Source organism: Phyllobates terribilis, unplaced genomic scaffold (genome assembly GCF_046119375.1).
Source record: "Phyllobates terribilis strain yellow unplaced genomic scaffold, ASM4611937v1 Scaffold_169__1_contigs__length_4117513, whole genome shotgun sequence".
Lineage (NCBI taxonomy): Eukaryota > Metazoa > Chordata > Amphibia > Anura > Dendrobatidae > Phyllobates > Phyllobates terribilis.
The window spans coordinates 3,113,163-3,125,747 of NW_027362929.1; the positions used below are offsets into that span (position 1 = coordinate 3,113,163).

The 12,585-nt window shown below is 42.7% G+C and overlaps 2 non-coding genes across 2 annotated transcripts; both read right to left on the reverse strand.

Moving 5' to 3' along the window:
* Positions 1–151: 151 nt before the first annotated feature.
* LOC141210656 (U2 spliceosomal RNA) lies at positions 152–341 on the reverse strand. Its single transcript, XR_012280796.1, has one exon. It is a non-coding gene; the product is annotated as a U2 spliceosomal RNA (small nuclear RNA).
* Positions 342–6,517: 6,176 nt separating this feature from the next.
* Positions 6,518–6,715, reverse strand: LOC141210589 (U2 spliceosomal RNA). The gene has a single exon (XR_012280744.1). It is a non-coding gene; the product is annotated as a U2 spliceosomal RNA (small nuclear RNA).
* Positions 6,716–12,585: the final 5,870 nt, after the last annotated feature.

A 12,585-nucleotide genomic window follows, 5' to 3' on the forward strand; every position in this document is an offset into this window, starting at 1 on the left:
TGTCATCTGGCTTCTGCAACTTTTAACATGAAAAATCCAATGAGGAGAAGAAAAGCAAAGCCAAAGAGTCCATCCCAAAATCCGACAAACAAGCAAAATGAACAAAAAGCATTGAATTCAATTCTTTCTGATTTTAGAAACTGCATTAAAGAAGGGGTGCACCGGTCCTGGAGATACTGCAATACCAGGTCAATGCGTGGAGTGGACAGAGCAAGCTCTTTTTCCATCTCCCTGTTCTAAAAATCCATTTAATATATGGTCCCCAGATAGGGGACGTATCAGATATTAAACTGATAAGAACAGATCAGGTTTCAACATATTTTATTATGTGCGTAAAAGATGGTTTACAATCAAAAACAACAACACAAACAGTACATTATTAAAACACAGAATTCCACCCATAAAAACCCCATATACGATTAGCATCCCTCCTCCCAATACATTTGACATCCCTCAAGTAATAAATATACATCTGGCTAAAAGCGATTTTAAGACAATCCTTCACAGAAATAGCATCACGTTTAAAAAGTAAGATATTGCGTGCCTTCCAAAGGGCGTCTTTAAAACAGTTAATCATACACCAACATATACAATACTGTTGAGGGGTCGGACATTTAAAAAGGCCATATAAAACATATTCATGGTTAAAATCTCTTAAACCGCAAGTCCATTTTAAAAGAATCCCAACTTTGTGCCAAAGTTCCTGTGCAAATGGGCAATTCCACATAAGGTGCAAGGTGGTTTCGTCATAAACACATGAGTCTCTGGGGCATTTTGCTCTGGCCACCAGGCCTCTCCTGTGTTGAAACTCTCTGGTGGGGAGGCACTGGTGGACCACCATCCATGCGATATCCTTATGTCCATTTGCTAAGAATTTCCCGAAGACATTCTTCCAAACTTGCTTCGACCTCTCTTCTGAGAAATTTACTATGGGGGTCACATCTTCATTCCTCCTCAGAAAAGATAAAAGCTTCTTGCGGTCTTTAAAAATGTCCATATTAAAATCACCAAGGCTATAAAATCGAACAGTCTTTTCTAAGATTGCTTGGTGTTTGGGGGGGCATAGTAAAACAGGGGAATTCAACGACAACTTAAACCATCTTTTAAAAATCATCCCACAAGTATATTTTAAAAAATAACTTAGAGCACTATTACCATTAAAATGTTTGAAACAAAAGCAGAAATAATTTAAATGCAAATAAATATGTAAATCGGGGACATCCCTTCCGCCGTTCATTTTATTCTTCCTCATTTTTCTCGCCTTAATTTTTCCATTTTGGAGTTCCATAAAAACATAAAGATCATCCTAGTCATTTTTTTAATTAAAACATCAGAGGGGGGGTACACCATAGCTATATACAGTATGAGGGGTAACAACACTGATTTTATAATTAAAATTTTCCCCTCCATTGTTAGGGACCTCAAACCCCAAAATGATATTTTCTTTGACATTTTTTCTATGACATTCTCCCAGCTTTGAGTTCCCACATTCTCCTCGTTAAAAACAACTCCAAGAATTTTTACATTGTCTCGTTTTATAGTGAGCTGCGGGAGTTGGGCGGTGTCCCAGGATCCCAAAGTCAGACATTCAGATCTATTTAAATTAAGTTTAAAACCGGATGCCTGGGAAAAAAAATCAATGCGCAACACCGCCCTCCGGAGGGAAGCAGGGTCCACGCACACAACCGTCACGTCATCCATGTAGCCAAAGACTCTCACATCACTGCCACCTCCGCCAGGAACAGGAACCCCTCTAATCACTTTGTCTTTTCTTATTGCGCTCAGCAGGGGCTCCATGGCGCAGATGAACAGGATGGGCGACAAGGGGCATCCCTGCTTCACTCCGGACTCAAGGGGAACTCCATCTGTTAAAAAGCCATTAAGAGAAATTTGACTAAAACAATTTTTATATAAAATCTTAATACAATTTAAAAGCATATTAGGGACCCATTCTTTTTAAAACTCTAAAAAGAAATCTATGAGAGACTCTATCGAAAGCTTTTTCAAAATCTAGGGCTAAAAGAGCTACATTTTGACCCCGGTCTCTGGAATACCAAATTACATCCCTTAATACGTTTAAAACCTCTGAAATACTTCTGCCTGGTACACTACATACCTGCTCAGGCCGGATCAGTTTGGCAATGACACTCCTGAGCCGGTCAGCAACCACCTTAGCAAGTACCTTGTAATCAACATTTAGGAGAGTTATGGGTCTCCAATTCGCTAGAGTACTGCGGTCACCTTTTTTATATATCAAAGACACCACTCCTCTCCTCCACGAAAATGGCAACTGTTCAGAAATAAAAACTTCTTTAAAAAGCATAAAAAGGTCCTCTTTTAAAATGTCCCAAAAAGTAAGGTAAAATTCTACAGGTAGTCCGTCACACCCAGGTGCTTTACCCTTAGAGAAACTTTTAAAAACATAAAATAATTCCTCTAAAACAATATCGCGTTCTAAAAACTCCTGGTCTGTAAAATTTAACTTAAAATCGAGATCATTAAGAGCATCAGATAAAAAGGACTCATCTATACACTTTTTACTAAAAAGATGCTTATAAAAGTTAAAAGTAGCATTCAACATTCCCTGCATAGATGTTTCACCCTCTAGATTTGTGATCACTTCTCTTTTATCCATGACTTTTTTGAAGAAGAAGCGAGAGCACTTCTCCCCCTCCTCCAAGTGCTGCACTCTAGAGTTAAAAATAATCTCTTTCCCCTTTGTGTCTATGCAGTTCTGGATTTCAGTTTTTAGGCTAGCAATATCATCTCCCACCTCCACCCCTAGCTCTTTGAATTTAAAAAGTGTTTGCAGTTTGGTGTTAAGATCACTAAAATATCTTTTTTTCTCTCTAGCTTTACGTCTCCCTGCTTTTATAAAAAACATTCTGACTTTTTTTTTCAAATTTTCCCACCAGGTTACCATAGGGGCATCAGAAGGTTTTTGTCGCCGCCAGGCTTGATAGGCTTTACCAAAGTCTTGTCGAATCAGAGGGTCCTCCAGCAGGTAAGTACTTAGACGCCAGAGGCCCCTGTTGACCCTCTGTTCATCCCGGTATTCTAGGTGCACCTCCAAGCCCTTATGGTCAGAAAATATATTTGATGTTAAAACACATTTTACAGGGTTAAAATCATCTGATAGGAAAATAAAATCGATCCTGGAAGACACCCCTCTTCCGGACCACGTATAACCAGGGTCCGTCGGCAGAAGTGACCTCCACGCATCGCATAATTTAAAATCAGTTATAAAATCTTTCAATAGATGACATGACTTATCCAATTTGCGTAAAGGGTCACCCCCCGCTCGTTGTTCACTAGCACAAAGACAATTAAAATCACCCCCTACGATCAGGGGAGATGACCCAGTACAGTACAATGGCAATATCCCAAATAAATTAATTCTCTCTTGCTTATCAGGGGAAGCATAAACATTCATTACACGTAGGGTAAAACCATTAAATTTAAAATGCACTAAAACCACTCTGCCTGGTACTATTTCTGTGACAGTATTTATAGTAATATTTCTCCCACGACAGAGGAAGCCCACCCCCGCTGACTTGTTGTCATTGGAGCCAGACCAGATGGAGGGCCCCAGTCTCCAATCTGTCTTGATGTCATTATAATTTAGTGCATGTTGTATCCCGCATTCCTGTAATAAACATATGTCAAAGTCAGTGGTTTCTAAGTACTTAAATAGAGCAGCCCTACGAACTGGGCTCTTTAATGACCTCACATTCAGTGAGACAAGTCTTAATGTGGGCATTCATAGGTCAGGGTGGTGGATCTTCCATGAGGACACCTGACTCAAAGCCCTGTATGTCAAATTGCTCCAGAACATCCGGGCTAGAGGACCCAAACGACTCGATATTCTGTGAGCTGGCGGTTGCCCCCTCGTAGGTCACGGTTCCCAGCCACATTCCAGGAGACGCTGGGGCTTCGACATTCCGTCTCTTTTTCGGGGCAGACTCCACCAGGTCACTGGTGCAGTCCTCCTCTTCCTCCACCTCCTCCAGGGGGAGAGACTGGTCCATCAGGATAAGATCACCAACACAGATTCCCTGATGTTCGCCACCTAGAAGCAAAGCCCCCTCATCTGGCTGGCTAATCGCCCTGGAAGATCCTGAGGCCATCGCTGCGTGGTCCCCTGTAGCCAACCGCACAGGGGCACCACCCTCCTGCCCAACAGGATCGGTATCGGGAACCATCGACACGGAGGATACCCTCCCAGAAGGAGGACCCCTCCGCTCCGGTCCATGCGAGGTCCGCCCATCGTTAAGGGACTTCGATGCAGGGGCCGCCCCAGAGGGGCCTCCGGCTCCCTGCTCCATCCCAGCCTTCTCGCCCTTCGAACCGCCCTCCGACGCCGGCCCGCCAGTGAAGACCGGCGGGCGCGTCGGCTCAGCTGCAGAAGATGCAGCTTCTGCGTAGGTCCTGGTCCTGGTCCTGTTGGGGCATCCTCGGAACATGTGCCCCGCCTCACCACAAAGATTGCATTTCCTCCCAGCGGGACAGTCCTTCATTAAATGTCCGTAACAGCTGCAATTATTGCAGCGGTCTACTTTCCTGCCCGTGCAGGACGTTTGGGTATGACCCATTTGTCCACAGTTCCTGCAACATACCGGCATTCCAGGGTAAAATAAGTAGCCTCTGCTCTTACCGATCACAAATGTTGAGGGAGGGTGTAGCATTCCTCCCACTCCGCTTGGGTCCCTCTTTAGACGGGCCATGTACCTCCTCTTGCCGCACCAGAAGCCTACCGCGTTCTTCACAGTGCCCAGGTATCTCAGATCATCACAATAACGGATAAGGTAGGTCGAGATGTCTGCAGCTTCCACAAAGGGGTTCGGGAAATGCACCACGATAGGGATCTCGTCATAGGCATACAAGAGACAAAAGGTTAGTCCATCCAATTCATCTAAGTAGTTTTTCTCATTTACCTTTTGTACGAGTTGGTGACAGCATCCCTGGCTCTTGAAGGTGATGGTGTAAGTCCCCTTGTACTCATTGTCCTGGAAGCAGAATATGTCTTCCCGCCGAAACTCCAGAACTCCAAGCAGAATCCTATGGCAGATGTAGTCCAAGTTCTTCTCCGTCCTCGATCCTGCTCCAACTTCAATCCTCACGGTGTTCCGCATCCGGGCATCACCCGATGAATATGTGAGCGTTGCCGGCATCCTTCTCTCAGGAACGTACCGACTCTTCTCTCTGAAAGGCGCAAGCCTTCATGGGATCCCTTCCCGTTGCTCCCGGACTAATCCTTCCTCCCAATAGCAGCAGGGGGGTTAAGTCCCTCCGAAGAGGAACGATCCCCCCAGGCCGAGAGAAAGGGTACCAAGAGCACCTCACAGGCAAGACCACACAGGTAAACCTGATAGATCATGCCAAAAGGCCGAGAAGCGATAACCAGAATTGGTTTCCGACTACGGTGCCACCCAAGGATTCTGAAAAGTCCATTTGTGGAGATGGCCACCTGGACTCCCGTTAAGAAGACATGCTGTCAACCTCTAGATCCCTCACATGCCTGCACTTTTCGGCTTGCTGCTGCTGCAATCCACGCGTTTTAGATCTGCATAACTCCACCTCTTTTAGCACAGTACCCTCAACCCCCGGCTGTTCCCACCCGCCTCAACACCGTTGGAAGGGAGGAGAACCAATTAAGGCGGGGGGGGGTGGAACGAGCAGCTGTCTACCCTTAGCAGGAGGGTTGCTGATTAATTACCTCTCCTGCTGCTGCTGCTGCTGGCTGTCCAGCAGCAGACTGAAGGTGGCTGCTGCTGTGCGCAGGTATATAAAGGCTCAGAGCCTATTATGACACGCGCAGCCAGCGTTCCATTGCCACATTCCGTCTACTGCAGGCGGGATACCTGGATGGCTGAATGTCACTGAGAAGCTCACAGAGACCGCCATAAGCAACAGTTTAAAAGAATGCCACAGACTAATCAACCAAACTTTTTGGGTTGGTTTCTCTTTTATAGTCTGCAGGCATTAAATGAAAGAAGTCAGTGTTCCAGCAGAGGGAGACAACGTTTCAGAAAAGGCATTGTAGCAAACCAAAAAAGAAATTTTAAGCGCAGCAGAGTAACCAGCTCACATACCTGTTAGCTCAGGTGAGTTTAGAAGGCTGCTGTTGATAACAAGGGCATTTGCTAAATAGATGGTGTGTGTGCAACAATATACTGAAAGGTCAATTATATTGTGCAGCTTATCTCACCACCTGTAGTTATTTAGGTGAAAGCTCCAAAATGCTTGCCTAATATGTCTGTTTATCCAAAAGGAAGTATAGAGGGAGAGCTAGATAGATAGCATTGCATTACATTACATTACATGGCAATGCAATGCACAGTTGCTGAAGTTGAACCAAAATGAGCTTGTCATCTGGCTTCTGCAACTTTTAACATGAAAAATCCAATGAGGAGAAGAAAAGCAAAGCCAAAGAGTCCATCCCAAAATCCGACAAACAAGCAAAATGAACAAAAAGCATTGAATTCAATTCTTTCTGATTTTAGAAACAGCATTAAAGAAGGGGTGCACCGGTCCTGGAGATACTGCAATACCAGGTCAATGCGTGGAGTGGACAGAGCAAGCTCTTTTTCCATCTCCCTGTTCTAAAAATCCATTTAATATATGGTCCCCAGATAGGGGACGTATCAGATATTAAACTGATAAGAACAGATTTTTTTTTTAATTTGGCTATCCCCCACATGGGGATAAAAACCGTTTATTTAAAATTTAACAAATTACAGAAATAAAACCATTACATCCACATTACACTTTTGGGACTTCAAAGAAAAATAAAAATTCCATCACAGCAAATTTTACAAGACTTCAAATATTCCATAGGTTAAAAAGCCATTTGCCTGCCAACGTTACATTCTTTTTCCTGTCCAATAAATAGTATATGTACATTTCACTTTTACAAAAGGCTAAAACATCATCTACTGGTAACATTTCATGTTTAAAAACAGCAATATTTCTAGCATTCCAGAGCGCTATCTTGGCACAATTCATTGTCTTCCACGCCATTATTTTTTGGTCCATTGTTGGGCATTCCAGAAGACCATATAACACTGATGCAAAATTAAAATCCTTGAGGTCCACCATTTTCTCCAGCAGGGGGATTAATCTTCTCCAGAACTCTTTAGCAAAAGCACAAGTCCATAAAAGATGCTTCACTGTCTCTTCTTCTTGACAACCTTCTCTTGGGCAGATGGCAGACCTCACAAAACCTCTTCTGTATTGGAATGCCCGGCAAGGAAGACAGTGGTGTGCGCAGCTCCAAGACATGTCTTTCTGTACATTAAAAAGATAAGGGGCGTTAATCATTTTCCATATGTGTACAGTTTTGTCATCATCATAACGTTCAATATCACACAACGTCACATCAGTACTAATTTGTTTGAGTAGTGTCTTGCTGTTACATAGATCCCCTGTCTGTTTCTTATTCAAATTAAAATCAAGAATAATTTTCTTTAAAATCTCATAATGTGCAGGTAGGTTAAAAGCATAAGGAAAGGATAAAACTGTTTCAAACCAACCAAACCTTCTCATGAGAAAACCAGTGTTAAAACGCATAAAATAGGAAAGGTAATTATCTTTAAAAAGGGTTTTAAAACAGAAACAGAAAAAATGTATTAAAAGAAACTTATCTAAAACAGGGAAATCTTTCCCACCTTTAACCTTTGGCTTTGTCACAATTTCTCTTTTGAGTTTCTCCATTTTTGAGCCCGAAAAAAAGGTAAAACATACTTTTGTAATTCGTTTCAACAAATTTGTAGGAGGGGGGAACACCAAACTAAGATATAACAGGATAGGTAATATCACCATTTTTACAATCAGAACTTTACCTTCCATTGACAGCTTTCTCATATTCCACATGCAGATTTTCTGATTAATTTTCTGTGCTGCCGCATCCCAGCTATTAAAACCATTATTAGATTCATTAAAAGAAACACCTAAAATAGTAATGGAATCTGTAACTGCAATTGGTACATCATGTAAACTCATCCCCCCGACATTTAAAATATTACATTTAGTAAGATTAATTTTAAAACCGGAAACTGTACAAAAAGACTGAATTTGGCTTATCGTTTTTTGTATTGAAGGTACATCACATCCAAACACTGCTACATCATCCATATAGCTTACAACTTTAACTTGTAGACCGTTCCCTCCGGGTAAGGGTACTCCACATATTTGCTTATCCCGGCGTATTGTACATAAAAGGGGTTCTATAGCACATATAAAAAGCAGGGGGGACAAAGGGCAACCCTGCTTCACCCCTGATTTTAAAACTAACTCTTTTGTTTTAAAACCATTAACTAAAATCTTACTCGTACAATCATTATAAAAAGCTTTAAGAGACAATAAAAACCCACCCCGAATGCCCATTTTTTCTAAAACTTTAAAAAGATAAAAATGAGACACGCGGTCAAAAGCTTTCTCAAAATCCACCGCTAGGATTGACATCTTTGTCTTTCTGGTTTTTACATCTTCAATACAATCTTTCACCAGGTTTAAATTGTCCCAGATACTACGCCCAGGTACCCCGCATACCTGATTTGCATGAATTACTTTATGTATCACCTTTTTCAACCGATTTGCACAGATCTTAGCCATAATTTTGTAATCACTATTTAAAAGAGTTATCGGCCTCCAGTTTTTAAGATCCGTTTTGTCACCTTTTTTGTATAGTAGTGATACCTCACCTTTCTTCCATGAGTTGAGTAAAACCTTATTATTAAAAACTTCGGAAAACAAATTAAACAAATCATCTTTTAAAATATCATAAAAACTTATATAAAACTCTATGGGGATACCATCAGGGCCCGGCACTTTACCATTTTTAAAACTCTTCATGGTTTCTAAAATCTCTTCCTCACATAGAGGTTGGGATAAAAAACTTTGGGCATCAGCATCTAGGGTGGACTTGATCTCCCCCAGGAAAGTGTGTATTAAATCATGGTCTATAGTTTTTACATTAAAAAGATCATTAAAATAGACATTTACCTTATCCAATATAACGTTGATATTATTATCTCCATCTATGTTATCAATTATTGTTTTCGCCTGTTTGTTTTTCTTAAAAAAATACCTGGAACAAGTCTCATCCTCTTCTACGTGTTTTACCTTTGAACGAAAAATCAGTTCTTTTCCTTTTTGTTCCAACCACTTTGAAATTTCTCCTTTAAGACTCAATATATCATTACCTACATCCAGACCATTGTCTTTGAATTTGTACAATGTCTGTAACCTGATATTAAGAAAATTATAGATCTCAAACTTTTCTTTAGCTTTTTGTATGCTTTTCTTTATAAAGAAATCTTTAATGCTTATTTTCATTCTATCCCACCAGGAGCGAAAAGAAATATTGGGGTTTTTCCTTTTTCTACAGTTTACATAAAACTCAATAAAATCCGATAAAATTTGTGGATCTTTTAAAAGGGACACATTCAATTTCCAAGATTTCTTACCACATTTCTTCTTTCCATTAATCCTCACTCTAAAAGATAAAACCTTGTGATCTGAGAGAATATTAGTTAAAACTTCACATTTCACTGGCAGTATTTTTTCTGAACCTAAAACAAAATCTATCCTGGAGCTACATGTAGAATTGCTCCAGGTGAAACCAGCGTCTATAGGGCTATCCTTGTTACATTCTTTATACACATCAGTTAATTTACAATCATTTATAATATTGCTTAACATTCCAGACGTTTTGTCATAATTTCTACTCACGGAACCGGAGCGTCGGCTTTCGCCTTTTAAAATACAATTAAAATCACCTGCCAGGATAAAAGGTTCAGAAATGTTAATAAATAAAGGTAAAATTTCCAGCATATCAGCCCTTTCATTTTTATCAGGTGACCCATAAAAATTTAAAAACTGCCATCTTGTCCCATCAATAAAAGCCTTAACTAAAAGAATACGACCCGGTAAAATATCTTGGATAAAATCAATAGACACATTTCCCTTAAAAAGTATAGCTACCCCGGCTGATCCGGTTGCATTTGATCCAGACCAGACCGATGGACCATGTTTCCACTCTTCCTTATATTTTTTGTAAGAAATCTTATGAGGGATATGACATTCTTGTAAAAAGAAAACAGAAGCTGTAAAACAGGTTAAAAAATGTAAAACAGTAGCTCTTCTGGTCTTGGATCCTATGCCTCTCACATTGAGGGAAACACCACTAATGTCAGCCATCATAACAAATGGTTAGGAAGAAACAAAAACTGGACTTTACCTATCCGATGGACGGATCAGACCACTTGGACTTTCACCAACGCCCTCTTCTGAATCCACCGTTATCAAAGAGTCTTCATCATCGGAGAAGGAACATTCACTTAAATTAAGACCCGACGCTACTGGGGTGTAGCTCGGAAGGATATTGTGAGAAAGGTTACACTGGGTCTCCATAGGCTGACCATTTAGGTCCTCGTCAGGTGGGTCTCCGAGAGGCTCCGCACTCCCCTGCTGACCCGCAGAGGGTCGTAACACAGGGGCAGGCTGCGCACATGGCGGAGCCTCAGAGTCCCCGGAGGCAGCCAGGTTCGGGGCCCCACCTGGGGCAGCAGAGCCCCGGGACCTCGGGATTCCAGAGTCTACACCCCCGTGAGGGGATGTATCCATCTCCTCCCTATTAGCCACCTCCACAGAACCATTCTTTTTCTTATTATGAGACCTCACCAAATGCCACGTACCGCCCTCGCTCTCGTGAGACCCAGTGGGAATTTTGGGCTCGGTGTCAGCCTTTTGGCGCTCTTTTTTGGCCTTACCGACCGCCCCTTTATGATCTTTCTCAGCCTTCCTTTTAGCCTCCTTATGGTCTTTCAGCCAGCTCCTGGGCTCCTGTGAGTTACCTGTCATTGACTCGGAGGGATTGTTACTAGTCGAAGCGCCCTTATCACCTCCCGAGGCGCCAGGTTGTTGTTCCTCCTCCTGAGGGGTGGTCTGATTGGCCCGTCCATTCCCGGATGTCTTGGACTTCTCCTTTTGTTTTTGTTCATCCTCTCTGAACCTGTGAGGGCAAGAAAAATAGAAATGACCAGGTGTCCGACAAAAAGAGCATTTTTTTTCATTTGGGCACTCCTTTGTGTCATGTTCAGTACTGGCACAATTTCTACAAGTGGCACCACAACTATCCTTAGAGTGCCCATAGAGACCACAATACCTACAGAAAAGTGGCATTCCTGAGAAAAAAAAATCCCCATTAGTTTGCCCTATTTTAAATCGAGCTGGAGGAAGTCTCACACCTCCAGGGAATTTAGGGTCTCTTTCACATTTTACTAAAAACTTCCATTTTGAGGTCCAGATGTTAAACTGATTCAACACTTTCCCAATCAATTTCACACTTTTAAAATAAACTGACAAAAAGGAAATAACCTCTGGTGCTGTTATGAAGGGTGAGAAGATTTTCACAACCACCATCTTTACCTCATCCAGGACGTGCTCGATGATCTGAATCCCTTTTAGACCAGGGCTATTTTCTACCGACTTAACTCTGGACAAAACATCTTTGAAAATACCTTCGCCAGTAAAGGTTACATCATAATCTCCACGTCGAGGATAATCCTGGATAGAAAGGATTTCGTTGGTTCTGACGTGGAGCAGTTTCTCAAGCACGTCCTGGACTACATATCCCAGATTCCGCATATCGGAACCACCAGCCGTAAAGCGGACCCTTATAGTGTTCTTAAGCCTCGCATATAGAGGCACGAGGTTGGGGTCAACCTCCATGGTATGGCGCAACAAAATGCAAATTGCAACCGCCTGCAATCTGCGCCTTCAGAGCTTTGAGATAAAGCACCTGAAGGCTGGGGGATCGCTGCCCGTTACCCTAGGACTAATCCCTCTCCCTAATAGCAGCAGGCAGGTGAAGCCCACCGAAGTGGACGATCCTGCCAGGCCAAGGAGAGGGGTACCTGAGTGCCCTTCAACTGAAACCTCCTGCTGTGAAGCACTTGGTCTCAGCCAAAAGGCCGAGAAGCGATAACCAGAATTGGTTTCCGACTACGGTGCCACCCAAGGATTCTGAAAAGTCCATTTGTGGAGATGGCCACCTGGACTCCCGTTAAGAAGACATGCTGTCAACCTCTAGATCCCTCACATGCCTGCACTTTTCGGCTTGCTGCTGCTGAAATCCACGCGTTTTAGATCTGCATAACTCCACCTCTTTTAGCACAGTACCCTCAACCCCCGGCTGTTCCCACCCGCCTCAACACCGTTGGAAGGGAGGAGAACCAATTAAGGCGGGGGGGGGGGTGGAACGAGCAGCTGTCTACCCTTAGCAGGAGGGTTGCTGATTAATTACCTCTCCTGCTGCTGCTGCTGCTGGCTGTCCAGCAGCAGACTGAAGGTGGCTGCTGCTGTGCGCAGGTATATAAAGGCTCAGAGCCTATTATGACACGCGCAGCCAGCGTTCCATTGCCACATTCCGTCTACTGCAGGTGGGATACCTGGATGGCTGAATGTCACTGAGAAGCTCACAGAGACCGCCATAAGCAACAGTTTAAAAGAATGCCACAGACTAATCAACCAAACTTTTTGGGTTGGTTTCTCTTTTATAGTCTGCAGGCATTAAATGAAAGA